Here is a 26,312-nt window from a genome sequence, read left to right on the forward strand (position 1 = left end):
ATGATATTGTTTTACCTTAGTAAAATGGCAGTAGTCTTGTGCCTAGAGATTTCTTGTGATTCATTCAAATCTGTTGTGCGCTTCACACAGTGGAGGAATCAATAAGGATATGTTGCTGTTGTTGTTAAGTCGTTCAGTCGTGTCCAACTCTTGGTGACCCCATGGACTGCAGCCTGCCAGGCTCCTCTGTCCATGGGATTTTTCAGGCAAGAATACTGGAGTAGGTTGCCATTTCCTTCTCCAGGGGATCTTCCTGACCCAGGAATCAAATCCAGGTCTCCAGGTTTAACAGGCGGATTCTTTACCACTGAGCCACCCAGGGAAGCCCCTAAGGATATGTTGGAAGTATTTAAATTACAAAAATCTAACTTGTGCATAAAACTTTAGATCACTCAAGTTCATGAAATGACTTCCCAAAGTGGGATAGCTAAAAAGAGGGATGTTTGGATGAAAGGCATAAGCATGCATATTGGGAAAAAAATGTTTCTATTATACTTGGATTATCAGACTGTAAAATGTTGATGACATTTTAATGCTCATTCAGACACAAATTTCCAAGCGTTGATGCACATAGATCCATTTAAAAACAAAATCAATGCTTGGAATAATCAGCTTTGCAAATATTATCAGAAATTTCTGAAACTTGATTCTTTATGTGATCCCAGGAAATGTGACATTTTCTGTCTCTAAAAACTGACCCCTGGAACAAGATAGCCAGAGATGTTAAAAAAAAAGAAAAGAAAAACCTCAGTTAACATAAGCATACAAATGCAGGCTTTGGTGCTGAGGCAAAGGATATCTGAGAACTATTGGGATCTTGATTGGCTTGTGGTTTACCAGGCAGTCGTCATTCTCCCTGCCTTGTGGAACAATGGCAAAATGACATGCAGAAGCTCTGTCGTCACACTGAAAAAGACCCTCGACCACTGCAAGGGAAAGTTTCAATTGGATACGTGTCTAGAATTCTGTCTTCTCTCTCTAGTAATTCCTCCAACATCAAGGCAATTACAAGTATACAGCAGCTGCTCCCTGCCAGCCAGGTAACCAGAGTGACCCAGCTCTCTGAATTGGTCAAATTTAACTAGCATCTCACATGCTAGTAAAGTAATGCTCAAAATTCTCCAAGCCAGGCTTCAGCAATACGTGAACCGTGAACTTCCTGATGTTCAAGCTGGTTTTAGAAAAGGCAGAGGAACCAGAGATCAAATTGCCAACATCCGCTGGATCATGGAAAAAACAAGAGAGTTCCAGAAAAACATCTATTTCTGCTTTATTGACTATGCCAAAGCCTTTGACTGTGTGGATCACAATAAACTGTGGAAAATTCTGAAAGAGATGGGAATACCAGATCACCTGACCTGCCTCTTGAGAAATCTGTATGCAGGTCAGGAAGCAACAGTTAGAACTGGACATGGAACAACAGACTGGTTCCAAATAGGAAAAGCAGTATGTCAAGGCTGTATATTGTCACCCTGCTTATTTAACTTATATGCAGAGTACATGATGAGAAACGCTGGACTGGAAGAAGCACAAGCTGGAATCAAGATTGCTGGGAGAAATATCAATAACCTCAGATATGCAGATGACACCACTCTTATGGCAGAAAGTGAAGAGGAACTCAAAAGCCTCTTGATGAAAGTGAAAGTGGAGAGTGAAAAAGTTGGCTTAAAGCTCAACATTCAGAAAACGAAGATCATGGCATCCGGTCCCATCACTTCATGGCAAATAGATGGGGCAACAGTGGAAACAGTGTCAGACTTTATTTTTGGGGGCTCCAAAATCACTGCAGATGGTGACTGCAGCCATGAAATTAAAAGACACTTACTCCTTGGAAGGAAAGTTATGACCAACCTAGATAGCATATTCAAAAGCAGAGACATTACTTTGCCAACAAAGGTCCATCTAGTCAAGGCTATGGTTTTTCCTGTGGTCATGTATGGATGTGAGAGTTGGACTGTGAAGAAAGCTGAGTGCCGAAGAATTGATGGTTTTGAGCTGTGGTGTTGGAGAAGACTCTTGAGAGTCCCTTGGACTGCTAGGAGATCCAACCAGTCCATTCTGAAGGAGATCAGCTCTGGGATTTCTTTGGAAGGAATGATGCTAAAGCTGAAACTCCAGTACTTTGGCCACCTCATGCGAAGAGTTGACTCATTGGAAAAGACTCTGATGCTGGGAGGGATTGGGGGCAGGAGGAGAAGGGGACGACAGCGGATGAGATGGCTGGATGACATCACTGACTCGATGGACGTGAGTCTGGGTGAGCTCTGGGAGTTGGTGATGGACAGGGAGGCCTGGCGTGCTGCGATTCATGGGGTCAAAAAGAGTCGGACACGACTGAGCGACTGAACTGAACTGAAAAACCAAACACAAAACAAAAAAAAAACCTAACAAAAAGACAGTCCAAGGGTAAACACAAGAAATAGGGGAATATTTTCAGAAGTGGCTGAGGACCAGTGACTGCACAGAGTCAGAATAAGGCACATTTGAGTGTGTGCACCAGTAAATGAAGAGAAAGAACCACCTTTACAGCAGATGGGGAATCAAACCCAAGTTTCAGAGATCATGGCAGTTGCACCTCTGGCGAAACCTGTTATGCCCAAAGCAGCTTCGCTTGTCTTTTAAGAACAGATGTCTCTTAGGAGTCAAGTGTCTGAAGGCAATTAACTAATCCTAACTCAGTGGGCCACTTAAGTATGTCTGCTTGGCAAGCAGCAAATGCTTCCCAAAAGGGTGATGGCAGAGTACAGTGGAAAGAAAATAAGCTGGAAACTGCAGAGGATGTGGGAAGACGGGCTTTCCAACCCTTTGCTGGGGACGGTGGACACCATGACATGTTTGGCAAGAATCAGGCAGTACCTATTAAAGTTTCAAATGCACAAGCCCTTGGTACCAGCATTCCCACTCTGGGAAATCGAGCCTTCAGAAATGAAAGCACCCGACAGTAATATCATGTGTACAAGGCTACTGAGCGAGTGTTGTGTGCACGACCAACCAACTGGAAACAGCCAGTCTCTCGGTATAGGACTGACTGGGTGTGTGATGGGCCTCTGTTGGCTGCCAGCTCATCACCATCTGTCCCCTTCTTCCTTGCTAACAGAAATTCAATTTCCTTTAGGTATTCATTCTCCAGGAAAGGGGACCTGCAGGCCCAGCCCCAGGGGAAAACCCGTAATAGTCCAAAGTGAAAGAGATTTGAGATCTAAGGCTCCACTCTTGTCCCACCACTTCCAAGCCCTTTGAGCTACATGTCTTCTAAGATTTGTACCAACTTAAATGGCAATCCACTCCAGTACTATTGCCTGGAAAATCCCATGGACAGAGGAGCCTGGTAGGCTACAGTCCATGGGGTCGCAAAGAATCGGACACGACTGAGCGACTTCACTTTCCTTTAAATGATTATAGATTTTGAAAATGGCTCCTGTGTATATATGTTAAACAGGCCCACAGTCACACTTGCTCCTCAACCCCAGACGCAGCCCACCAGGTCCCGACTATGCCTATGGACCACCTGTGCCCTTCCTCATGAGAGTCCAGTAAACCAGCACTTTACCTTCTAAATAAAAAATGCTAACGGCTGTAGGACCAGCTGCTCTCGCTTCGGAAGGGATTTCTCTGCCTTCCAAGAGTTTTCATTACAAAGATATTCCATGCGTATCTATCACCTTTTAAGAGGGGAACGTTTAAGATTTGCTTTCAGATCCCAGTCACCGTCTCTGCACTTATGACCACAGCTGCTGATGTAATTTGAGGAGATGTAAACACTTGCTGGCCTTTCTCCATTTATCCCCATTCTTCTCTCACTGTCCGTTTCCTCTCATACCCCTATGATTTTCTCCTTTTCCTGACATTAACTCTCTTGCCTCCACTGCCCCGTGCTCCTTAGTTGTCTCTGAACACTTGGTTTTTCTGAAATGCAGTTTTCCATTCTCTGTTCATACAAAACTGATGGCTTCTTCTCCAGTGAGCTAGGAATTAGCAAAATGTGCCCCCAAAGCTGCTGTTGCATTTTCTTTTCTCCAGAGATGTCATTCTGGTATGTTTGTGTGTGGGGGGTGTGTGTGTGTATACGTGTGTGCATACACATGAGTGTATTTTTAAAGACCTGGGGCTGCATCACTTGAGGACGAGCTGGTATAATGAACTCGCAGAACCAAACTTGATCTATTCGGTTATAACAAAAAGTTGTTTTCTCCCAAGAGTAGCTTTGAGGCCTGGACAGAGGAACAACAGATGGGGGAACAAGCAGAGATGAGAGGGGATCCCAGCAAACCTGGGAGAAACACTGGAGGTGGCCAAGGTTAAAGAGAAATGGGACTTGTTGCCACTTTGCTCTTGGGGTGCGGGACTCTAGGACTCCTGCCCTCAGCCACCCTTCTCCTGCCTGGCTTCACGTTCTCTCCAGAGTCTGAGGCCGATGACCCTCAAGGAAATGTCACAGAGAGCACCTAGGTGGTGGAGTCAGACAGACCTGGGCTTGAATTTTAACATTGCCCCTTGCTATGGCCTTGGGAAAGTCACCTCTCTGAGCCCCAGGGGCCTTCTCTGTGAAGGGGGAATGAAAAAGAAAAAAAAAATTCATATGGAGACCCCTCCTCCAGGAGTTATGGGCTCGGCTGCACAGGCCTCAGAATAAGGGTTTGCCAAAGGCTAAGGGCAGCTCATTCTGCCCTCAAGGAGACAATTAGCCCTGTTAAAGGGAACACAAAGCCAGCCCTCCACAGTAGGCATTAATTGCAGCCCTACCGTAGGAACTGGCTGGTGCATCACTCTGCACTTTGACAAGTTTGTTCTATTTTTGTCAGGCTCCAGCCTAACCCTCTGACTCTAGGTCTGCATTTCTCCCTGGATGGACAGTTATTTCTTTTTTTAAGAAAGCATTTGTCATTTAGTATGCGCTTAAGCGAGAGAAAACAATTTGTCTCCATCCATTCACATTGCAGACGGGGCCCAGCTTAGCCTCCCCCGCATTGTGGCCTGAGGTTCCCTGAGGATTTCCATGGTGACCTGGAAGAGAGACTGGTGTCTCAACCCAGATGCTGCGCTACTTGTGTGACCACAGACAGGGGAGTGACCCTCTGCTTAGGGCCTTGAGTGTTCACATGAAATGAAGCATTGGAAGAGGAGCGGTCACAGACCAATCTTGCCACATCCAGGCTCCTCCACTTCTCCACGAGATGACTGAGTCTGGGTTGCTTCCATGTAAAAGGGCCTCTGCCCTGCACCCCTATTTCCTCCTTATCTGTGACTGTGTCCGGAGAGCTAGGTGATCATGTATTTTAGAGAGAAAAGAACTCGCTCAACCACGCCTCCCAGGGGTCGCAGGAGGCCAGGCCCACCGTGCTCCTGCCCGTTACCTTATAAACACGGAGCTCAAGGGGCAAGGGGGTCCTCATGCTCCACTGAAATTCACACAGACCTCCCTGCAGCCTGGTCTCAGAAAGTTAACAGCCTGTATCCTCTGTGAACACCTGATGCCAGCAGGGCTTGGAGAAGGAGGGGCGGAAGGCAGACCTTGCCAGTACCCTCTCTCTCAGAGCCACAAAACTTGTAGCAGGAGGGCTGAGAAAAGATAAGCACAACGTTTTCATGGATCACAGGGCAAGGGGGAGAAGACACGGCTCCTTCGTTGTGTGCTGACAGCTAAACTACCCTGTCCCACCACTCCTCAGCTGGTCCCACGACCCGGGCCTCTGTCCACGGCCCCCTTCCCTTCAATAGTCGGCATTGTTGGGGGAATCTCGTCCTTTTGTTTTTCCATCCATTTGTACCTCGGCTCATTTGTTTTCCATTCTTGGGAGCAATTCATCTGCTCCTGGGCCCCACAAGGTCTTTCTCCCCTTGATTCCTAGACAAGATGCTTGGACAGGTCCATTGTCTTAACAGTGACCGACTCGCGGCATTTAGTAAAAGTCGTGTTTTAAAAAGAAAACCCAATGGAGATTCCAGCTTCTATCCATGGTAACTTCTGGGCGGTTCGGTGCTGCCACTGCGTGGCTCAGCCTTTGTCTTCTTGTCTTCATCTGGGCTTTGGCATAGACCAAGTTCCACAGGGAAATCTGGGGAGATTCCCGTGATGCCAGGACAATGGGCAGAGCTCTCGTCTGTTCCTCTCTGCCATCCCACGGCATGGTAAAGGCATCGGAAAATTATTCCATATTGAGAATGAAGGGGAGAGGGTATGAGGTCTTCTCTCTGCTGCCCTGTGGACAGACAGCCCTCCGTGTCTGCTCAAGAGAAGTGGATCAGAGGACAAAGAGAAAAAGCCAGTGGGGTTCAGGGCGGTTTGGACCCAGTTTATACAAGGGAGAGGCAGGGGCTAAGAAGAGGTGTTGCAAAACCTGGCCCAGAGATCCCAGAGATGGCCCTCATCGTGCAGGGTTCTGTCAGAGCGCTAGCAGGTTTTGCCCCGGGTGCCCCAGAGAAATGACTGCTGCTAGGATGATTATGGGTGCAATTATCCCAGTTATTAATTCTCCACTGACTGTGGGAGTGGAGGGCGTGTCCTGCCCCATCCATGGGCTCTTTCGCTTCAGGTTTCCATTACCCCGCAGAGCAGGGGGCCTCTCCATGATCCACAGAACTGTTAAGATCACTAATGGCACCTCTTATCCCCAACAGAAAGTCTCACAGAATTACCGATAGAGGAAAGGATGCTGAAGAAGTGGCCAGAAGAGTCTTAAAGATTGGTTCTTCAGGAATAAAAGAAAAGAAAGGAATATAAGAAAGATATAGCCCAAAGGGGAATTATTCTTTACCTAAGCCTCTGGTTTTCCAGGCGAAATAAGCTGCAGATAAGGAAAGCATTTCTAAGCAAAGCTCTAGGGTAGCAGAGAAAGGGTCAGATACGCTGCCCTCCACCTAAGGCTTGGGGTTCATGATGTGTGGTGTAAGTGCACACACACGTGTAAACACACATGTGCACACACCTCGGTTCAGGTCCCAGGTCTCCCCGGTAGTCAGAAGATGCCACCAGCCTCACTGATGTGTGGGGAGGCCGTCTCGGGAAGGCAGCCGGCACAAAGTTGCCTCTGCATCATGGCGGAAACTCAGCACTCTTGGCAGAGACACCCAGCGCTGGCAGGAAATCTCAGCAGGGCGGCTTGTTTCCGCTCATCAAACACCAGTAGCTTTCACCGAGAGCAGCAGAAAATGGGAGAAATGTGTCTGATCGCATCCGGGCTGTGTGTCAGCACTTTTCAGAGGCAGAGTTAGTTGGGAGCCTAGCTTTGAAGAAGAGGTTGTTACTCTCTTCTGTCCCACAGTATCAGCCAAGGAAACAGTTGGCAGGAACTTGCTGGAAACTCAGCTACCCTCCGCCTACCTCTGAGCAAACCGAGAGGGTCAGCTACTGAGATAAAGAAGGTAATGACAGCTTTCACTCTCACCCTGCTCATCACGAAGCTTCCAATTACTCGAAAGGAAGGACTGCCCAGGAACAAGTGACTCAGGTCTCTCCTGCACCTCCTCCATGACCATCTTCCACTCCACCTCCTGACTATTTCCCTCTTGTGAGTCACACCAAAGACTGAGAAAGGACCCCTTTCATCAGTAGGGCTTGCACGTGTGTGGCAGCTCCCCATGGGAAAACTCAGTGAGACAATCTGAGAATTATCAGTGAATCAGGTTCCTGAGGATGCCCAAGCATCCCCCCAAAAGGAAGTGTTCCTGTAACCAAGGACCCACAGCTGCTCCCCTCATAAGAGATCCCATGAATCTTCTCCCTGCACAATTTCCTGCTCAGACTAGGGAAGAGAGTGGCTGTGTGGAGGACAGGATTTGTGTGCCAGAGTTGGATTCACTCCTGGAGGCCCAGCTCATATATCCAGCCATATAAAAGGACGTCTTTAGAGGGTATTATGCCCCACGTGCTCCAGAATGCTGCCTTGGAGAGTCAGAACTCTTTTTTTTTTTTTAATTGGAGCCTAATTACTTTACAATACTGTGGTGGTTTTTGCCATATATTGACATGAATCAGCCATGGGTGTACATGTGTCCCCCATCCCAAACTCCCCTCCACCTCCCTCTCCATCCCATCCTTCTGCGTCGTCCCAGTGCACCGGCTTTGAGTGCTCTGTTTTCATGCATTGAACTTGGACTGGTCATCTATTTCACATATGGTAATATACATGTTTCAATGCTATTCTGTCAAATCATCCCACCCTCGCCTTCTCCCACAGAGTCCTAAAGTCTATTCTTTATATCTGTGTCTCTTTTGCTCTCTCACATACAGGGTTGTTGTTACCATCTTTCTAAATTCCATATATATGTGTTAAAATACTGTATTGGTGTTGAAAGTCATAACTCTTAAGAAGAATGAGTTTAAAGAGATGACCAATCAGGGTGATCTCTGAAATACCCTCTTACGCATCCTGAAGTCCAAAAAGGTTATCACACAAGGAGCATCAGGACAAGCAATTCACGGGCCTCCCCAGCAGTCCAGCAGTTGAGATTCTGCCTTCCACAGCAGGGGATTCAGTTTCAATCCCTGGAGAACTAAGGTCCCATCTGACAAGGAACCTTAAAATTAAACGAAAAAATAAAGACCAGCTATTCAAGATAGTGGTAGAGGACAATGCTCACCCTGTTTTATGACTTATTGTTTGTTTTCTTTATGCTTTTTACTTTTTTTTGTTTTTTTTGAGGTAGAATATATACATTAAGGAGCTTCCTCAGTGGCTCAGTGGTAAAGAATCTGCCTGCCATGCAGGAGACACAGGTCCAATCCCTGGAAGATCCGTGGGAGGAGTGCATGGCAGACCACTCCAGTGTTCTTGCCGGGAAAATCCCGTGGAGGGAGGCGCCTGCAAGCTACAGTCCACGGGGAAGCACAGAGTCGGACATGACTGAAGTGACGGAGCACACAGGCACATACACATTAAAGTGCTCAAACCTTAGCTAGATAGTGATGGGCTTTTTACAGATACACACAGGCCTGTATCCCACCCACATCAAGCTATAGACCTTCCCCAAGAGACTCTCTCAGGCCCCTTCCCAGTTAACCTCCAGCTCCAATACTTTGGCCACCTGATATGAAGAGCTAACTCATTGAAAAAGACCCTGATGCTGGTAAAGATTGAGGGCAGGAGGAGAAAGGGGACAACAGAGGATAAGATGGTTGGATGGCATCATCGACTCAATGGACCTGAGTTTGAGCAAGCTCTGGGAGATGGTGAAGGACAGGGAGGCCTGGTGTGCTGCCGTCCATGGGGTCACAAAGAGTCGGACAGGACTGAGCGACTGAACAGCAACAACCAGAAGGAACTGCTTGTCTGCCTTCTGTCACCATAGGTGGTGCTGCCAACCCAGCCCACAGAAGTGGACTCAGGGCACTCTTTTTCATCTGGCTTCTTTTACCCAACAGTTTGCTTGTGATGCTGGCTCGTGTGGTTGAATGGAGGGGCAGCTCCGTCTTCCTCATGGTTGAGTTGTATTTGTTGTGTGAAATACCTTCATCTGTGTTAGCGCCTCCTGGAGTGAGTAAGGGAGAGCTGTGTGGGCCCAGGGCTTCTCCTGGCCAACCCAGAGACAGAGGCTGGAATCCAGGCCTTGGAAAGAGGAAACAGAAGGAGACGACTGGCTGCAGAATCCTCAGGGAGGAAGGAGGGGAGCCAGCACGCGGTCTTGGGCCCTTTGTCCTGGGCGCTCCCACAGAGCTAGGAAGGACAGTTTTGGCCCAGCCTCTCTCCAGGCCCTTGCTCCTCGGCCATCACCCCCATGCTCACCCAAAAAGCCAGCTCTCCAAGGGCAGGGGGGATCCAGAGCCTTAAAGACTGCCCCACAAACCAGTATAAGGAGAGGCTCCTTATTTCATTCCTTTCCTTCTGGCTGACTAGCCAAACCAGTTGAGCATGACAACAGTCTGCCCATTAATGCCAGTGCCAGCCCCAAGCATCTGTTTCCATTTCTCTCCCATTTCCCGTGGGTGGTGGGTGGGAGCTCACTCCAGCTCCTTTCCACTTTTCCCTCCTAATCACAATCATTTGTTTTAACAGGACTGCCAGCGACTGTAGTACAAAACCCAGGCTGTGCCCACACAAAACAGCGAGCACCGGCCGTGCCCACATCCCCAGGTTGGCCTCAAGTGAAATGAAAACAGCCCGCTCTGCCATTATCCTCCTTCCTGCTTGTCCTGCAGGCCCCTGGCTAGTTTTAAAGTTTTCCCACTGCCTGATGTGGCCTCCACATATCTGACCATCCCACCTCTGGTTTCCAAAGACAAGTGCCAGGACCTAGTTTACACATGCCCAGTGCCTAGAAGGTCTGACGACCAAGGAATGATTCTTTGCAAGGCAGCTTACCACAGCTGCTCTGGAAAGCAGGAAGCTCTCTCTGGGTGTGGGTTTTCTGAGGGAGTCTTGGCCTCAATCTAAACAGAAGGGAGCTTCTGAACATGTGAAAAGAGGTTGATTGCCTGATGGCAGAGCTGTCCCAGACCACCCTTGACTATCCACTCTATCTGCCCTTTTCCACCCCAAACGATAGCCACCCAAACCCCTATCAAGGGGTCAAACACCAAGTCATCAGCCTGGTCCCCTAGCCATTGCCACACACTGAGTCTGACCCCAGGCCCAGCCTCTAAGCCTCTCTCCTTCAATTTTCTACCCATCATTCCCCCTACACACACACACCTGGCCCATAAGGCCATGCTTTACCCTTGACCTCAACCTTTGCATTCATTTAGAAGCAGAGCTGCTGCTGGTGATTCATATGTGAACTCAAGGATGTTGGGATGCGGGATGCTCATGCACCTGGATTCCTAGGACCAGTCCTCCTGACTGATGTTCTCTCTCCATGTGACTTTGGGCTCAGTCTCTGTGCTGAGCCTATGTTTTTACATATGCAAAATGGTGTAGAAATCAATGGACTTCCCTGGTGGCTCAGACAGTAAAACATCTGCCTACAATGCAGGAGACCCGGGTTAAGGAAGATCTCCTGGAGAAGGAAACGGCAACCCACTCCAGTATTCTTGCCTAGAAAATCCCATGGACAGAGAACCTGGTAGTCCATGGGATCACAAAGAGTAGGACATGACTGAGTGACTTTGGGCTCAGTCTCTGTGCTGAGCCTATGTTTTTACATATGCAAAATGGTGTAGAAATCAATATCTTCACAACCTACTCCATAGAACTGTTTCTCACTGCAAAGTAACACGTTTGTTGTAAATGATGCAAACAACCACAGCGTTGGGGAGTTAGGAGGTATGTAGGGGTGAATCTCAATTGTTGCTTTTTTCATCACTGGGTCCAGGTAGCTTCTGCCTGGCCAATTCCCTCCTTCACTGGAGGTTTGGGCCTGACACACAGTTCTTGGCTGTCCAGGAATAATAGTCAAGTTCCCAGGCATCAGGTCCTTATTGTATGCCAGGCACCATGCCAAGCAATTACATCCTCATCTCATTTAATTCTCATAACATTTCTTTGAGGTAGGCATTGTTAATCTCACTGAATCTAGGAGGAAACTGAGAAGCACAGAGAGGCTAAGCGACTTGTCCAAGATCACACAGGAAGGGAACAGAGGAGCCAAGATTTAACTTTAGAACAACTTCTTTCAGTTACCAGGTTATACTGCTGTTACGAGATAAATTTATCCTCCCAAAACTCTTAAGTTGAAGCTCTAATCCTCAGTACCCCAGTCCCTCAGAAAGTAACTATATTTGAAGATAGGGCTTCCAAGATGTAATTAAGTTAGAACAAGGCCATTAGGGTAGGCCCTAGTCCAACCTGACCAGTGTCTTTATAAGAAGTGGGAGAGACACTAGGGATACGCTTACACAGAGGAAAGACCATGTGAGGATGCAAGCCAGAGAGGCCTCAGAAGAAACCAGACCTGCAGACACCTTGAACTTGGACTTCCAGTCCCCAAAACTTCCATTGTTTAAGCCGCTCAGCCTGTGGTATTTTGTTACGCTAGCCCTAGCAACAGAGAAGGCAATGGCACCCTACTCCAGTACTCTTGCCTGGAGAATCCCATGGACAGAGGAGCCTGGTGGGCTGCAGTCCATGGGGTCACCAAGAGTTGGACACGACTGAGCGACTTGACTTTCACTTTTCACTTTCATGCATTGGAGAAGGAAATGGCAACCCACTCCAGTGTTCTTGCCTGGAGAATCCCAGGGATGGGGGAGCCTGGTGAGCTGCCGTCTATGGGGTCACACAGAGTCGGACACGACTGAAGCGACTTAGCAGCAGCAGCAGCAGCAGCCCTAGCAAACCAATACAACTCCTTCCTACATTTCGAGAATGGCCTGAACCATGGTCACTGCTCTAGGTGGCCCCACAGACCAACCAGCACTCAGAGGAGGAACGGAGAAATCTGGGGAAGGAAAAAAGGAGGAGGAAGGAAGCCACCCGGGTCTCCAGCCCTGGGCCCACTCCCACTGTCCTGAGCCCTTTTCCACCCAAGTGTCCCTGGGGCAATGTGACCCCTTGGTGAGTCCCTGCTCAGTGGTGGAGTCTCTCTGAGCCCCCTGACTTCCCCTGATGCAAGAGGACTCCCTGTATCCTAGCCAACAGGACCATGGATGCGTATGGTCACTTGAGAACAAACATTGTGGGGGGATCTGTACTGAGGCAAACAAATCTCAGCACAAGGAGATGGTGTGTAGTCCTGGAACGGAATGTGAAAGAGAGAGATCATTTCAGAGAGCTGCTCCAGGCACTGGGGAAGTCTCTAGAAAAGCAGAGACAAGAGAGGCTCCCTGGGCCGGTATAGGAAGCTCTGAATACGAACAGGCTTCAGAGCTGCCTCTGTGGCCCCATTTCAGCCTATCCACCACATTGGCTTTCTCTCTCCCCTTCCCCACTTCCAGACATTAGCCCAAGGCCCTGGGGCTCACTGATTTAACCCAACCCAGCAGGTCAAGAGCCAGCATTGTAAAGCTCCTCTGGTTCATGGCAACTTGTACAATCATTTCCTCTCCTCTCACTCCTGAGACCCTGTCCCAGGCCCTTATACCATTTCCCATTGCTGCTGCAACAAATCAGCACACATCTAGTAGCTTAAGACAACACACTTTTATAATCTTCCTCTTCTTTAGTCAGAAGTATCACATGGGTCTCACTGGCCTAAAACCAAAGTAAGGGTGGGGCTGCGTTCCTTTCTGAAGGCTGCAAGGCAGGATCCATTTCCAGCTTCCCACAATCCTTGGCTTGCTCCATCTTCAAAGTCAGTGGTGGCTGGACTTTCTCACATTGTATCACTCTAACTCCACCCCGCTGTCTCCCTCTATTACTTACAAGGACCCTGTGATTACACTGGGCTCCCTCAGATAATTCAGGATTATCTCTTTAAGTCAGCTGATTAGCAACCTTAATTTCCCAGTGCCATGTAACATGACATACTCCTGGGTTCTGGGAATTAGGACTTGGACATCATTGGGAGGCCATCAATCTGTCTATTATACCCCTGAATTTACTCACTCCCCACAGAGGCCAAGGTACTATAATAAATGTATTCCACCTCCCTCCCCTTCTCTGCCATCTCCCACCTCACTTTCCCTTCAAAATAAACTCTATAGCTTAGCCCACCCCAGTATGGAAACAGCATGTCCAGGCTCTGTGTGTCCCTCTGGATCCACTGGGCACTTCCTTTAGGATGCCTGTCCATGTGGTGTGTTGTCCAAATCCAGGATTGGCCATAGGAACAGATGGCTGCTACCAATGGCTAAGGAGGTCCAGGTAGTTCTCCTGGGCCTCCAGGTCTTACATCTCACAGACAGGATGTCCCACTGGGTTAGGAATCCCATTTCTCAACCCTTGTGACCATAATAGTCCAATCATCCAAAAGCAATTAATTTCTGAGAGACTTAAATCCACCAAAATGTCAGGTTTCCAATCCCAGAGGCAGGGCAGGGCATTCCTTCCCCATCTTGGAGCTAGAAGACTGGTTAGCACAGAACCGTAGGAAAAAGCACTTCAGTTGTCTGGAGGGTATGTTTCCATCAGATCATGGAAGCTTGATGACTCACATTTTCCCAGCATCCAAATACTCTTGTTAAGTGGCCTAAGAGTTTCTCACTGAGTGTTTTAAATGAGTGCATCAAATATACAACCTCTTCCACCCTCATAACTCCAAGATAACCCCACATGTGTGATTTCTTCCTTCCGAGCCTATCAAAGGGGCTTCTCAGGCGGCACTTGTGGTAAAGAATCCGCTTGTCAATGCAGGACACTCAGGTTCAATCCCCGGGTCAGGAAGATCCCCTGGAGGAGAAAATGGCAACCTACTCCAGTATTCTTGCCAGGAAAATCCATGGACAGAGGAGCCTGGAAGGCCACAGTCCATGGGGTTGCAAAGAATCAGACATGACTGGGCACATCCTATGAAAACCCCTCAGAACAGGCACCCAAGGGCCACATCCTCATATGCTGAAGCTTTATCTATCCCCAGGTGTCTGAATGAGCTACCAGCCTTTGGTGCGGGTGGACGAGCAGGTAGGAGAATGGGGGTGGAGGGATGGGATTCACTTTGTCCCTAGTTGAGAACATTTCTGGTGTGCTGTGAGGTAGAACTACAGAATGGGAAAGTTGGAAGAAGAAAGAGAGATCGCAAAGCTCACCTAATTAAACCCTCTCTTTTTAAAAATATAAGAACAGTTTGAAAAGCTAAAGCTTGTAAATGATTATTGCTGTTGTCAATTTCCTCACCATCACCACTGTGAGAGAGCCTGGATTCCACTATGTGCTGAGAATCACTTTATTCAGGGTCTTTTCTAGGGAACTGCATTTTCTCACCTCCCCTGATGTAGAGTCCCTATTAAGCCCTCTGGCTTTTAAAGGCAGAAGGAGAATAGGCTCACTTTTAGGAGCTTCCCAGGTGGCACAGTAGTTAAAGAATCCCCTTGCAATGCAGAAGACTTGGGTCAGATCCCTAGGTTGGGAAGATCCCCTGGAGAAGAAAATGGAAGCCTACTCCAGTATTCTTTGCCTGGAAAATCCTGTAGACAGAGAAGCCTGGTGGGCTACAGTCCATGGGGTTGCAAAGAGTCAGACATGACTGAGCACACGCATACACACACACACACACACACACACACACACACATATGAGTTGTCAGAGCACTTACTCTTGGGTGGAGCTGCTGTGGGCATGCACTGGCCCCTAACTCCCCTATTCTGAAAGGCTGAAAAGTCAGTCTCAGTGGGTTTATGACTCTATAGACCAATGTGGAGAAGGCTGCAGGAGTGAACATCTGTGGGGCGACTTGAACAAATCACTCACATGTATGGACCCCTGACTGAATTCCACAATTCCAGATCCTGGCACTTTATATGCAACTACTTCATTTGATCATCACACCGACCCTTCACAGTCACCCCAGTTTTGCAGATGAGGAACGTGAGGTACCCAAAGGATAAGTAACCTTGACCTTTCCAAGGTCAAGAGGATGCCAAGTGGCAGATCCAGGATGTGAATCTCCAGTCCAATCCCTCATCCCCATTGGCTGGGTGCAGAACATTCTGGGACCCCATTTTCCCACCCCTTCTCCTTGTTCTCTCTCACCCCGGATCTGCCCTCCTCACAGAGCTGCCAGCAGGGTGACTCACATCCATTGCCTTGCCCAATGCCCTCCCCACCCCCAACCCCCACCCCCAGGCCTGAAGTGCTATTTCTAGAGGGAAGAATCTAGGGAGGAGCACAGGAGTGGCTGTTTTCAATTCTAAACTCTAAAGCACCCAGCATAGTGTTCTTAAGTGAAGATGAAGATGCTGTTGGCGGTGATGACAGTTGGAGGGGAGCAGGAGGCTGAAACATTAGGGACAGGGCAGGACAAACTCAGGGAGACTATCATTTGCTAAAAATCTATACCAAAATCTATGCCACAGAATTGCTGTGCTCATGACTGGACTTCCATTCCAACCCAAACATCTTGAGCAGCCATCTGGGGGCCTCCCACCATCCTGTGGATGGAGCCAGAAGATGGCTGGGGCTCTCCAGTTCTCACAGAGCTGACGCCCGGAGCTCGGATGCTGCCTCCTCTGGGAGGCTCCAGGGAGCCTGGAGTCGGAAGCCAGAGAGAAGCTCCCCACCCCTTGAACCTGTCTCCAGCTAGAGATGAGGCTCTTGTCAAAGCCCCTTGGAATTGCCGGGGTAGGCACAATATAAACATTCATGTAGTTACAGGATAATAATTACAGCTTCCCTGTACATAACACCTCTCTTCCCCAGAGCAGCCGGCTTCTCCCATTATCTCATTAATCCTCCTGTCCCTGGGAGGCAGGGAGGGCCCCAGTGTGATCACCAGCATTTCACTGAGGGAGAAGGGAGGGAGGAGGAGCTTGCCCGGGGTCACATGCTTAGTCATGTGGTTTAAGTGTAGTCTGTGCTGGGGCCCTGACCAGAAGTCAGAGAAATAGTAATAATGGCAGCCCTTGGTTGAGTGCTTTAGTGATAGGACACCAGACAGCCATGGGCATGGTTTCCCTCTGTCCTGCAACAGCCTGGTAAAGCTGGGATTATTATGGTCCCATTTTACAGATGGGGAGACTGAGCTCCTCACTAGGTATCAGAGGCATACAGCCCCACACACTTAACTCTCCCTTCAGCAGACATCTAACAGTCTGTTCCTGAATCAGCTCCCCTTCCCAGAGCAATAATAGGTAAACAAAAGTGGTGTATGTTATTCAGGAGAGAGGGTGAAACCCTCTCCTCATCCCTGGGGAAGATCAGAGCTGTGGCTAAGCAAGCTGCTGCTGCTGCTGCTAAGTCGCTTCAGTCGTGTCCGACTCTGTGTGACCCCATAGACGGCAGCCCACCAGGCTCCCCCGTCCCTGGGATTCTCCAGGCAAGAACACTGGAGTGGGTTGCCATTTCCTTCTCCAATGCATGAAAGTGAAAAGTGAAAATGAAGTTGCTCAGTTGTGTCTGACTCTTCCTCTTCACGACCCCATGGACTGCAGCCCACCGGGCTCCTCTGTCCATGGAATTTTCCAGGCAAGAGTACTGGAGTGGGGTGCCATTGCCTTCTCCGGCTGAGCAAGCAGGAGGCTGCAAAAGCAACTCGTTCTGTAGCCTTATGGAATCAATAGAAAAGCCTTGATTGACTGAGAGCTGCACCCCACCCCCACCATCCTCCAGTCCTAAGCCTGTTTCCTGGCTCATCCTTTTGACGGGAGGACAATTACCACTATTCATATCCAGCCGGAGGCCACCTGCCAAGGACCCATTCTCATGCACATCGAGCTAAAGATCAAGCACAAAGCAGGACAATCTGGGGTTTTCCACCAGACCTGGGAGTGGACCCTCTGTGCTTACCCGCCTTGAGGCATTTAGGGTTCTCTGCAAATTCCAGGGACCCAGCCCGCCCCGGGAGACCCAGTCAGAGATGCCTCAGGCTAGCTTACTCACACCAGGGCCTCAAAAAACTGAGAGGTTCAGCCCATAAGAAACTGGTCTTTGGTATTAACTTAAGCCGCTCAGTCGTCACTCTTAGTGACCCCTAGCAGGTTTCTCCATCCATGGGATTTTCCAAGCAAGGGTACTGGAATGGGTTGCCATTTCCTTCTCCAGGGGATTTTCCTGACCCAGGAATTGAACCCAGGTCTCCCGCACTGCAGGCAGGTGCTTTACCCTCTAAGCCAGAGGTGATCTGGCCACTTGATGGGTAGAGCTGACTCACTGGAAAAGAACTAATGCTTGGAAGGATTGAGAGCAGGAGAAGGGGGTGACAGAAGATGAGATGGTTAGATGGCATCACTGACTCAATGACCATGAGTTTGAGCAAACTGGGAAGTGGTGAAGGACAGGCAAACCTAGAGTGCTGCAGTACCTGCAGTCACAAAGAGTCAAACATGACTCGGTGACTGAACAACAACCACAAGGAGACTGGACAAACAGGGGCTTTTAGAGCTCCAAGTCCTGACCCCCATGGCGTGTCCCTGAGGTGGCTTTGGAGCCAGCTCATACTGACTCAACAGAGCTGAGTGTTAGTTTCAAGAATTTTGTGAGATGCTTGATGTCATATCAGTCAGTCAGTCAGTTCAGTCAGTTCAGTCAGTCAGTCGTGTCTGACTCTTTGCGACCCCACGAACCGCCAACATGCCAGGCCTCCCTGTCCATCACCAACTCCCAGAGTTTACCCAAATTGATGTCCATTGAGTCGATGATGCCATCCAACCGTCTCATCCTCTGTCGTCCCCTTCTCTTCCTGCCTTCAATCTTTCCCAGCATCAGGGTCTTTTCCAATGAGTCAGTTCTTCGCATCAGGTGGCCAAAGTATTGGAGTTTCAGCTTCAGCATCAGTCCTTCCAATGAACACCCAGGACTGATCTCCTTTAGGATGGACTGGTTGGATCTCCTTGCAGTCCAAGGGACTCTCAAGAGTCTTCTCCAACACCACAGTTCAAAAGCATCAATTCTTCGGCGCTCAGCTTTCTTCACAGTCCAACTCTCACATCCATACATGACCACTGGAAAAACCATAGCCTTGACTAGACGGACCTTTGTTGGCAAAGTAATGTCTCTGCTTTTTAATATGCTGTCTAGGTTGGTCATAACTTTCCTTCCAAGGAGTAAGCTTCTTTTAATTTAATGGCTGCAATCACCATCTGCAGTGATTTTGGAGCCCAGAAAAATAAAGTCAGCCACTGTTTCCACTGTTTCCCCACCTATTTGCCATGAAGTGATGGGACTGGATGCCATGATCTTTGTTTTCTGACTGTTGAGCTTTAAGCCAACTTTTTCACTCATTAAGAGGCTCTTTAGTTCTTCTTCACTTTCTGCCATAAGGGTGGTGTCATCTGCATATCTGAGGTTATTGATATTTCTCCCAGCAATCTTGATTCCAGCTTGTGCTTCAACCAGCCCAGTGTTTCTCATAATGTACTCTGCATATAAGTTAAATATAGGTGGCTTAAAATCAGTCCTGGTGGGAGTATTAAGATCATGTTAATTGACAAATGCTACGAATCAGCTCCACCCCTCCCCTGCCAGTTGTTAAACATTTACCAACACACCCTCTGCCTAGTGGGAGAAGCAGGGAGCTTCCAAGAACATCTAAAAGTGTTATCAGAAAAATGAAGGCCAATCTCTCACAGAGGCCGAGTGAACGGTGTTCTTCTTTACAGCGTGGACTGCCTTTCTCCTTGCTGTGTTTCTGGGCATATCTTGCTATCCAGATCGTTGCACAGTCACATTAGCCCAGAGATTGAACCATGCTTTCTGCAAGATTATTGCAAATTTTTTGGTGTATTAGAATAAACTGAATTTTTTTTTAAGTTTCAGTTTCCCCTATCGGAATCTATAGAGGATCCTCTATAGATCAATCTATAGGTGTCAGAGACAAAATTTTTAAGGAAAGGTTTATCTGGCTGCCTTTATCAGCTGTTGCCTTTGAATTTGGAATAACAACAAAGCCTTTCCCAGCTCAGCCTTGAGAGCATTGCCTATAGCCCAGACTTCAAATGGACCTTCTCAGAGTGTGTCTCAGAGTGACACTCAGTGGCCCAGCTGATTTTTTTCAAAACAATCACAATCACTTCATATGAGAAACAGACGGGCAAGAGAAACTCCTCCGTGGGTGGCTTGGAGGTAATTTTCACGGTGAAATGCCTTGTGAATAAGACAGTGAGGACAGTGACAGCCTCCTGGGGCTGCTGCTTTGTGTCCCAGTATGAAGTAATTAAGAATGTGAATAAAGCCCAAGCTTGTGCCAAAACCTCCAAACACCATCAAGTGAATGTTCAGTGAAGTTGTTACAACTGCTATCCCTTTGCAAGGCATCTATTTCACCTTATTCCCAACTCTGCACCCCTTCATCCTCACAGATTCCTCACATCCCTGACCCAAATCCCAAAGGCCCCTGCAGCTCCCACACCCTGTGGTTGTACAAGGAAAGCATCTCACATCCACTGGGCTTTTCTCAAGGACCCCAGACCTCCGCAAAGTATTCCTGCTCAAAGCTCCTTGAGCCCTGGCTCTGAGCTGCCCTCTGGACGTTGTATCTCTTCAACTGGGAAGGAGGAGCCTCAAGTGCCATTCATTCATTCATTCAACAAATGTTTACTGATCACCTACCACATTCCAGGCCTGGTTCTTCGATGGGGGTACATCGAAAAACAGCGTGGACCTATCCCTGCCCTTGGGGAGACAGCTGAGCAAACAGAAAATTGGGGGCACATCCACGAGGGCTCCCTACCCAGTGTTGGTGCATCAAAGTCTTTCCGGAAAGCAACAGGTCAGATGTGAGCTAAAGGGTGAGAAGGAAATATCAAGATCAGGGCTCTACAAACTTTTCCCCTCAAGTTCCCTCCAGTCCTGTGATAGTATGATAGCCCATTTGCAAGTATTTTAAGCTTTTTGGGCTCTATGGTATCCATTGTAACTCTTGCTCTTCCACAGCAGTTCAAAAGCAGCCACTGGCAATACCGAAGCCAATGAGTATGTCAATGTCTCAGTAAAACTTTATTTATGGATGCTAAAATTGGACTTTCATATAATGGTCAGAGTTACACAATACTCTTGCTTTGATTTTTGTTTTGTTTTGTTTACTGTTAAGAAACATAAAAACCAATCGCTTCTCGGCCTTTTGGCTAAGAAACCATTCTTAATTCACGGGAAGATTCGGTCCCCAGATGTGGATGGAGGGTGTTGGTATGAAGGTAGAGGCGGGGTTCAGGGTTTTCTAGGCTGAGGGCCTGGAGGTGGCAGAGAAGAAGGTGAGCCCAGATGGGACCCTGTTGGCCCTAAAAAGAAATTTGGATTTACCCTGTGAGTCAGAGATGGGTATTCAGAGGGGGAGTCACTTGTTAATGAAATATTTATTACATGCCTACTGAATGCCAGGCACCATCCAGAGGGCTACTGTAGACTGGGTAGTCAGGAAAGGTTTTCCAAGGAGACAGCATCTGAGCTGAGATCTGAACTACAAGACCAGGTTTATGAGGTGCTATAACCCTTAATTCTTACAATTAACTGCAAGGAGAGATTAACTGATGTTCATTTTACAAGTGAGAAAATGGAGACTCAGCAAGGTTAAGCAAGTTGCCCAAGGTCACAGAGCTGAATGATGGCAGAGAACCAAGATTTCAACTGCTCTGCACACAAACCCTGCCTCTAGCCTTTATTAACCATGTAACCTTGGCTAGTGACCTCATCTCAGAGTCCCCATACACCAGTTATGAGCGCCCTTCTTTCTTCTATCAGGAAGTATGTTTGTAAAGCCTGTGCACTCAAAAAATCTGTATTGAGGGAATTCCCTGATGGTCCACTGGTTAGGGTTAGGCACTGTCACTGCCAGGGCCCGGGGTTCAATCCCTGGTTGGAGAACTAAGATCCTGCAAGCCATGCAGCCAAAAAGAAAAAAAAAAAAAAGATGTCCTGAGGGCCTACTACATGCCAGGACTCTTCTAGGTGCTTGATAGGGATAATGACCAAAAAGCTCTTGGGGCAGTGAACAAAACAAAGATCCCTACACCCTCAGAGGGCAGCTACAGGGTTTGGAATTTTCAGATTGAGTGGTCAGGGTAAACCTCACTAAGGATATGACTTTTGAAAAGACTCAAAGGAGATGAGGGACTTTGCTGTAAGAGAATTTGGGGAAAGAGTTCCAGGCAAAGGAAACAGCCAGTGCAAAGGCCCTGAGGCTGAAAGCAGGATGGTATGTTCAAGGAACAACTAGGAGGTCAGTGTGGTTGGAGCAGAATAAGGGGTGTGAAAAGTGGTAAGATGTGATGTCTGAGAGGTAAAGCGGAGGAGCTGAGGAGGGGTTAAGAAAGCTTACTGTGGTTTTACTCCAAGTTTGCAGTTCAAGCCTCAAGCATCTAGATGTCCCCCAGGGCTATGATTTCATGTCTCTGTGACAAAGAATCTCTACCCATCACCGCCCACTGTGATTGTCAGCCAGGCTTCTCTCTGCACTAAGCAGTAACAGCAGGAGAGGTGCTGGCATTGGACAAGGACCAGGAGGGACTTTCCATCAGATACCCAGATGGAGAGGATTAATTCATTCTCTTCAGTTCTCTGCAGTATAAGATGGCCTAGGTTACACAGAGCTCCCTAACTTCCCAGCCTTAGAGAGTGGGCTACGTTACAAGGGACAGGTTGGGTTTGGGAATCATGCAGGAAGGTTTCAGAGGTTTTATTTTTTCTTTCAAATCCTCGGTATTCTGCAAGACTCGGGCAGCTCTAGCTCAGTCTTAGGATGATAAGAATACACTGAGAGGCAGGCTAGGCACCAGGATGCTCAACAAAGACCCTGAAGATCTCTCTCTCTACCAGCCCCCACCTCATTCATGGTTGGGGAGGGTTTGGGGTGAGTATTAGAGAAGAACAGGAGGGAAGCTTCCAAAGCACCCTGGGATGCACTTGACACTCATTCCCCACTTCTGTTATGAATCTGGTTGGTTTAGTTGGCTTGTTTTGGCCGCTTAGCTTATGAGCTCTTCGTTCTCTGACCAAGAATCAAACCCATGCCCCCTGCAGTGGAAGTGCAGAGTCTTATAACCACTGGACTGCCAGGTAAGTCTCATAAATCTAGTTTACTATGTGTCCAGGCTTCCTGTTTTTTTTTGTTTTTTTTTTTTTATGGATTTGTTTGTTTTTATTTTCTTCTACAACTGTTTCTGAGTTTAGTTCCTTTGCTTTAAATGAATCAGTGATGGCTCAAACCAGGTATGGGTTGTAACGTAGACCTTGAGGATTCCTAATGGCCTCCCTCCAGCCCCTCCTGTGTCCCATCACCCTGAAAGTGAAGTGAAAGTCACTCAATTGTGTCCAAGTCTTTGCGATCCCATGGGCTATACAGTCCATGGAATTCTCAAGGCCAGGATACTGGAGTGGGTAGCCTTTCCCTTCTTCAGGGGATTCTTCCAAACCCAGGGATCGAACCCAGGTCTCCCACATTGCACGCAGATTCTTTACCAGCTGAGCCACAAGGGAAGCCCAGGAATACTGGAATAGGTAGCCTATCCCTTCTCCAGCAGATCTTTCTGACCCAGAAACCAAACCAGGGTCTCCTGCATTGCAGGCAGATTCTTTACCAACTGAGCTATCAGGGAAAGCCCCGCATCACCCTGAGGAAGTAGCAGATGGCCCCAGAGCATCTGCCGGCATAAAGGTGAGATGTCCCTGGTCTTGAGACAAGTATAGTGTCTTGACTATAGTCAAGCTCCTCTTGACTATCCGACAGAAACAGACTCTTTTGTGTGCATCCCAGGGAATTTCTTCTGTCCTTAAGGAATCTGAAAGTAGCCAGGTTATAGTTCTGCCAAGAAATCCACTTTCTAGACAAGGAAAATTCTTGGAGCAAAAAGCATGCTATGCCACTCGCCCCAACACGCACCATGGGGCACCTGTAAATAAATCCATTGTCTTGTCTGAGCTCAGTGTGAATTCCTCAGCAGTTAAAAATGTTGGTTTGTTTTCTCCAGATCTTTATAGGCTGGTATAATTTCATTAGATACATGTCCTTCATTCCTCCCTTGCTACTCCCAGCTAAGAATCCCTTTACCTTTTGACACCTTCCTTTTTTGCATCTCTGAGATCTTCACCAGGCATTGTCCTAAGTTATTCCCCTGCCGAGAATTAACAAATAACCAAGTAGTCAGTCCACTTCCTGTTCCATTTATCCCTTAGCACTCTAGGAATGTGCCCATTTAAGTGAGGTTTTCTGCAGGCACATCTAAGAGGGTGTAGAGATGCACAAAGAGACAAACACAGTGCTTTTTTTTTTCTTTAAAAAAATTTATTTTTAATGACATGAAGTCTTTTCTTTCAACATCCAGGATGCAAAGACATTCATTCCTGGAGAGAAAGATGATTGTTTCCAAGCCAGCAGGAAAAAGATTGTCTTATACCTCCTTTGTCTTCTACCTGGGGCTCAACTGGACCAGTCAGTCCTTCAACAGAGAAGGCTCCTGTTGCAAATGCCAGAGACCAGCAGGCTGAGAATAGGATCGTTCAACCCTGAGATGGAAACTCTGGTCTAAATAAAACCCAGCCAAAATTTTTATTACCTGAACCATGAAGCCTCACCAGCCGCAAGAATCTCAGGACCTTGTCTGAGAAGTGGAGGTGCCTCTGCATTCCTGAGCACAGGAGTCAGACTTGCCAGTCCCTCTGCCTGATATCATAAGGCCACGAGATCTAGTGGTTAAGGGCATGGGTGCAGGGTTTCTAAAGCACGTGCCTAGTTTCCGAAGCCTGCCTCAACCCTTTTCTACCTGTGCTAGCTTGGATAAGTTACTTAACAGCTCTGTGACTCAGGCTCCTCATTTATAAAGCAGGGATAAAAAAAAGCAGCTACCTCTTAGGGTTATCACAAGGGTTAAATTAAATTATATATATATATATATATATATACCGCAATTAAAATAGTGCCTGTTGCATTGTAAACATTATATAAGCACTAGCTGTTTTTCATTACTGTCATTGCAGTAATACGTGATAATAGATAAAAAGCACATACCTCTCTTGTGGGCTGCACAAAGCCAGGTTTTGGCAAATCCTTCATTCTTTAGATATTTATATGCACGAAGTGTGGGCTCTAGAGCAGAGCCTTTATAAATGCACCAGCCCACGCTGAGATGCTTTCACCCTAAGGCCTCTCCGTGAGCCTGTCCTCTAGCTTCCGGCCCCTGAGCTGGCGGCCAGTCCCAGCCCCACATCAAGGTCAGAAAGGAAAGGGACAGAGGACCAGCTGCTCCATCTCCTTCAGTCTGGGGGAAAGCGGTGGCAGGCAGTAGCGACAGTTAGGACCTTGGCAGAAGTGAAGTCCCCAGACAAGGAATGACCAACCAAGCATGAGACAGAGACGCACTCTCCTCCTGTCACCCTCCACCCCCAGCACACAACCTCACAACACCCCAACACACACACAGGACTCCCAACACTACACAGTCCCCTAAGACCACACCACAACACCCCCCCAGCGCTACACATCAACACACACACAACTCCACAACACCAGCAACACCCTCTACAAACATGCCACCCAACACACACAATGCCCCTCACCCTACACAATAACCCAACACGAATGCAGCTACACAACACCCCAACACACATGGACACTGACAACGCTGTCCTGTTCTCCAGCCCCTCCCTCTTTGCCTTTTCTCTTGGACAGACCCTCACAGGGAAGCATTCCAGTGCAGTGTGTGATGTAGAACAAGAGCAGAAGGTGGGCAGAGGGGGACTTCCTGGTGGCCCAGTGGCTAAGACTCCGTGTTCCCAATGCAGGAGGCCCAGGTTTGATCTCCGGTCAGAGAACTAGATCCCACAAGTTGCCACTAAAGATCCTGCATGCAGCAACTAAAACCCAGCACAGCCAAATAAATAAATAAATGTTCTTTTTTAAAAAGAGTGAAGGTGAGGGAAGGGAGCGGGGCAGCATGCAGACACTGGAGTAGAGGTCCGAAGTGGATCTGGGCTCGTCTATGTACTACTCGTAGAACCTGGCAGGGGAAGTCATCTCTCTGAGCCTCTCTTGCCTTGTCTGCAAAATACTCATCATGTCTACATTAGGAGAATGTTGTTGGGATTAACCCAGATCATAAGCAGAACACACTCGGCACAGGTGCCTGGCATACAGCCCATCACCACCCCCTGTAAGCGGAAATGGTGTGGTTGTCACTGATTGTGATACTCCTGTTGCTGAAATGAGGCTGACTAAGGGAGAGGAAAGACGTGGTGAAGAAGCTCGAGTGAACCATGGAAAGAAGGACGTCTCCCCACCCCAGAAAGAAAGCACCTTTGTCTTCTAAAGTAAGTTTCCACAGCAGCCCTAGGAACTCACATCTGTCATGATCTCCACCTTAGGTCCTCCAAGGGGACAGTCATTAGTAAACATATTAATTCGCATCATGCTATCAACCCAGATCAATTCTTTGACCAGCATAATCCTAACTTTACTGTCCCAGCTGCCTCTCAGCAGGCGAGAACATGGTTGTGTTTCCTGCGATCAGAGAGTACACTAGCCCCCGTCGCGTTCTCACACTTGACCATCCTCCACTACTGAGCAAGCCCTGGCAGGACCCCAGTTCACTCCTAAGGACCATCCGGTGTGGGGACATTCATCCAGGTTCTCCCTTCTAGCTGCAGACATCCCATCATCCTCTCCCACAAGGGCTCTTTCTTCTTTTTTAAGGTTCCAGATCCCTTTAAGAATCTGGTGAAAGGGACAAAGTCTTCCTTGCAATTTTGTTCTGACCAACTTCTGGGCCCCCTTAGGCCCCCAGTTCCAGAAGATGTGGGAAATTCCAGCGCCTGTTTCCCGTCTTGGCTGTTCCCAGCAGAGCTGACTGGAGCTTGGCTTCTCTGAGGATCAGAGAGTCCTTCCACCTGGTGGTCTGCTCAGAGCCAGCTTGTTAAAGTGAG

Source organism: Bubalus kerabau, chromosome 3, assembly GCF_029407905.1.
Source record: "Bubalus kerabau isolate K-KA32 ecotype Philippines breed swamp buffalo chromosome 3, PCC_UOA_SB_1v2, whole genome shotgun sequence".
In the NCBI taxonomy this organism is placed as follows: Eukaryota; Metazoa; Chordata; class Mammalia; order Artiodactyla; family Bovidae; genus Bubalus; species Bubalus kerabau.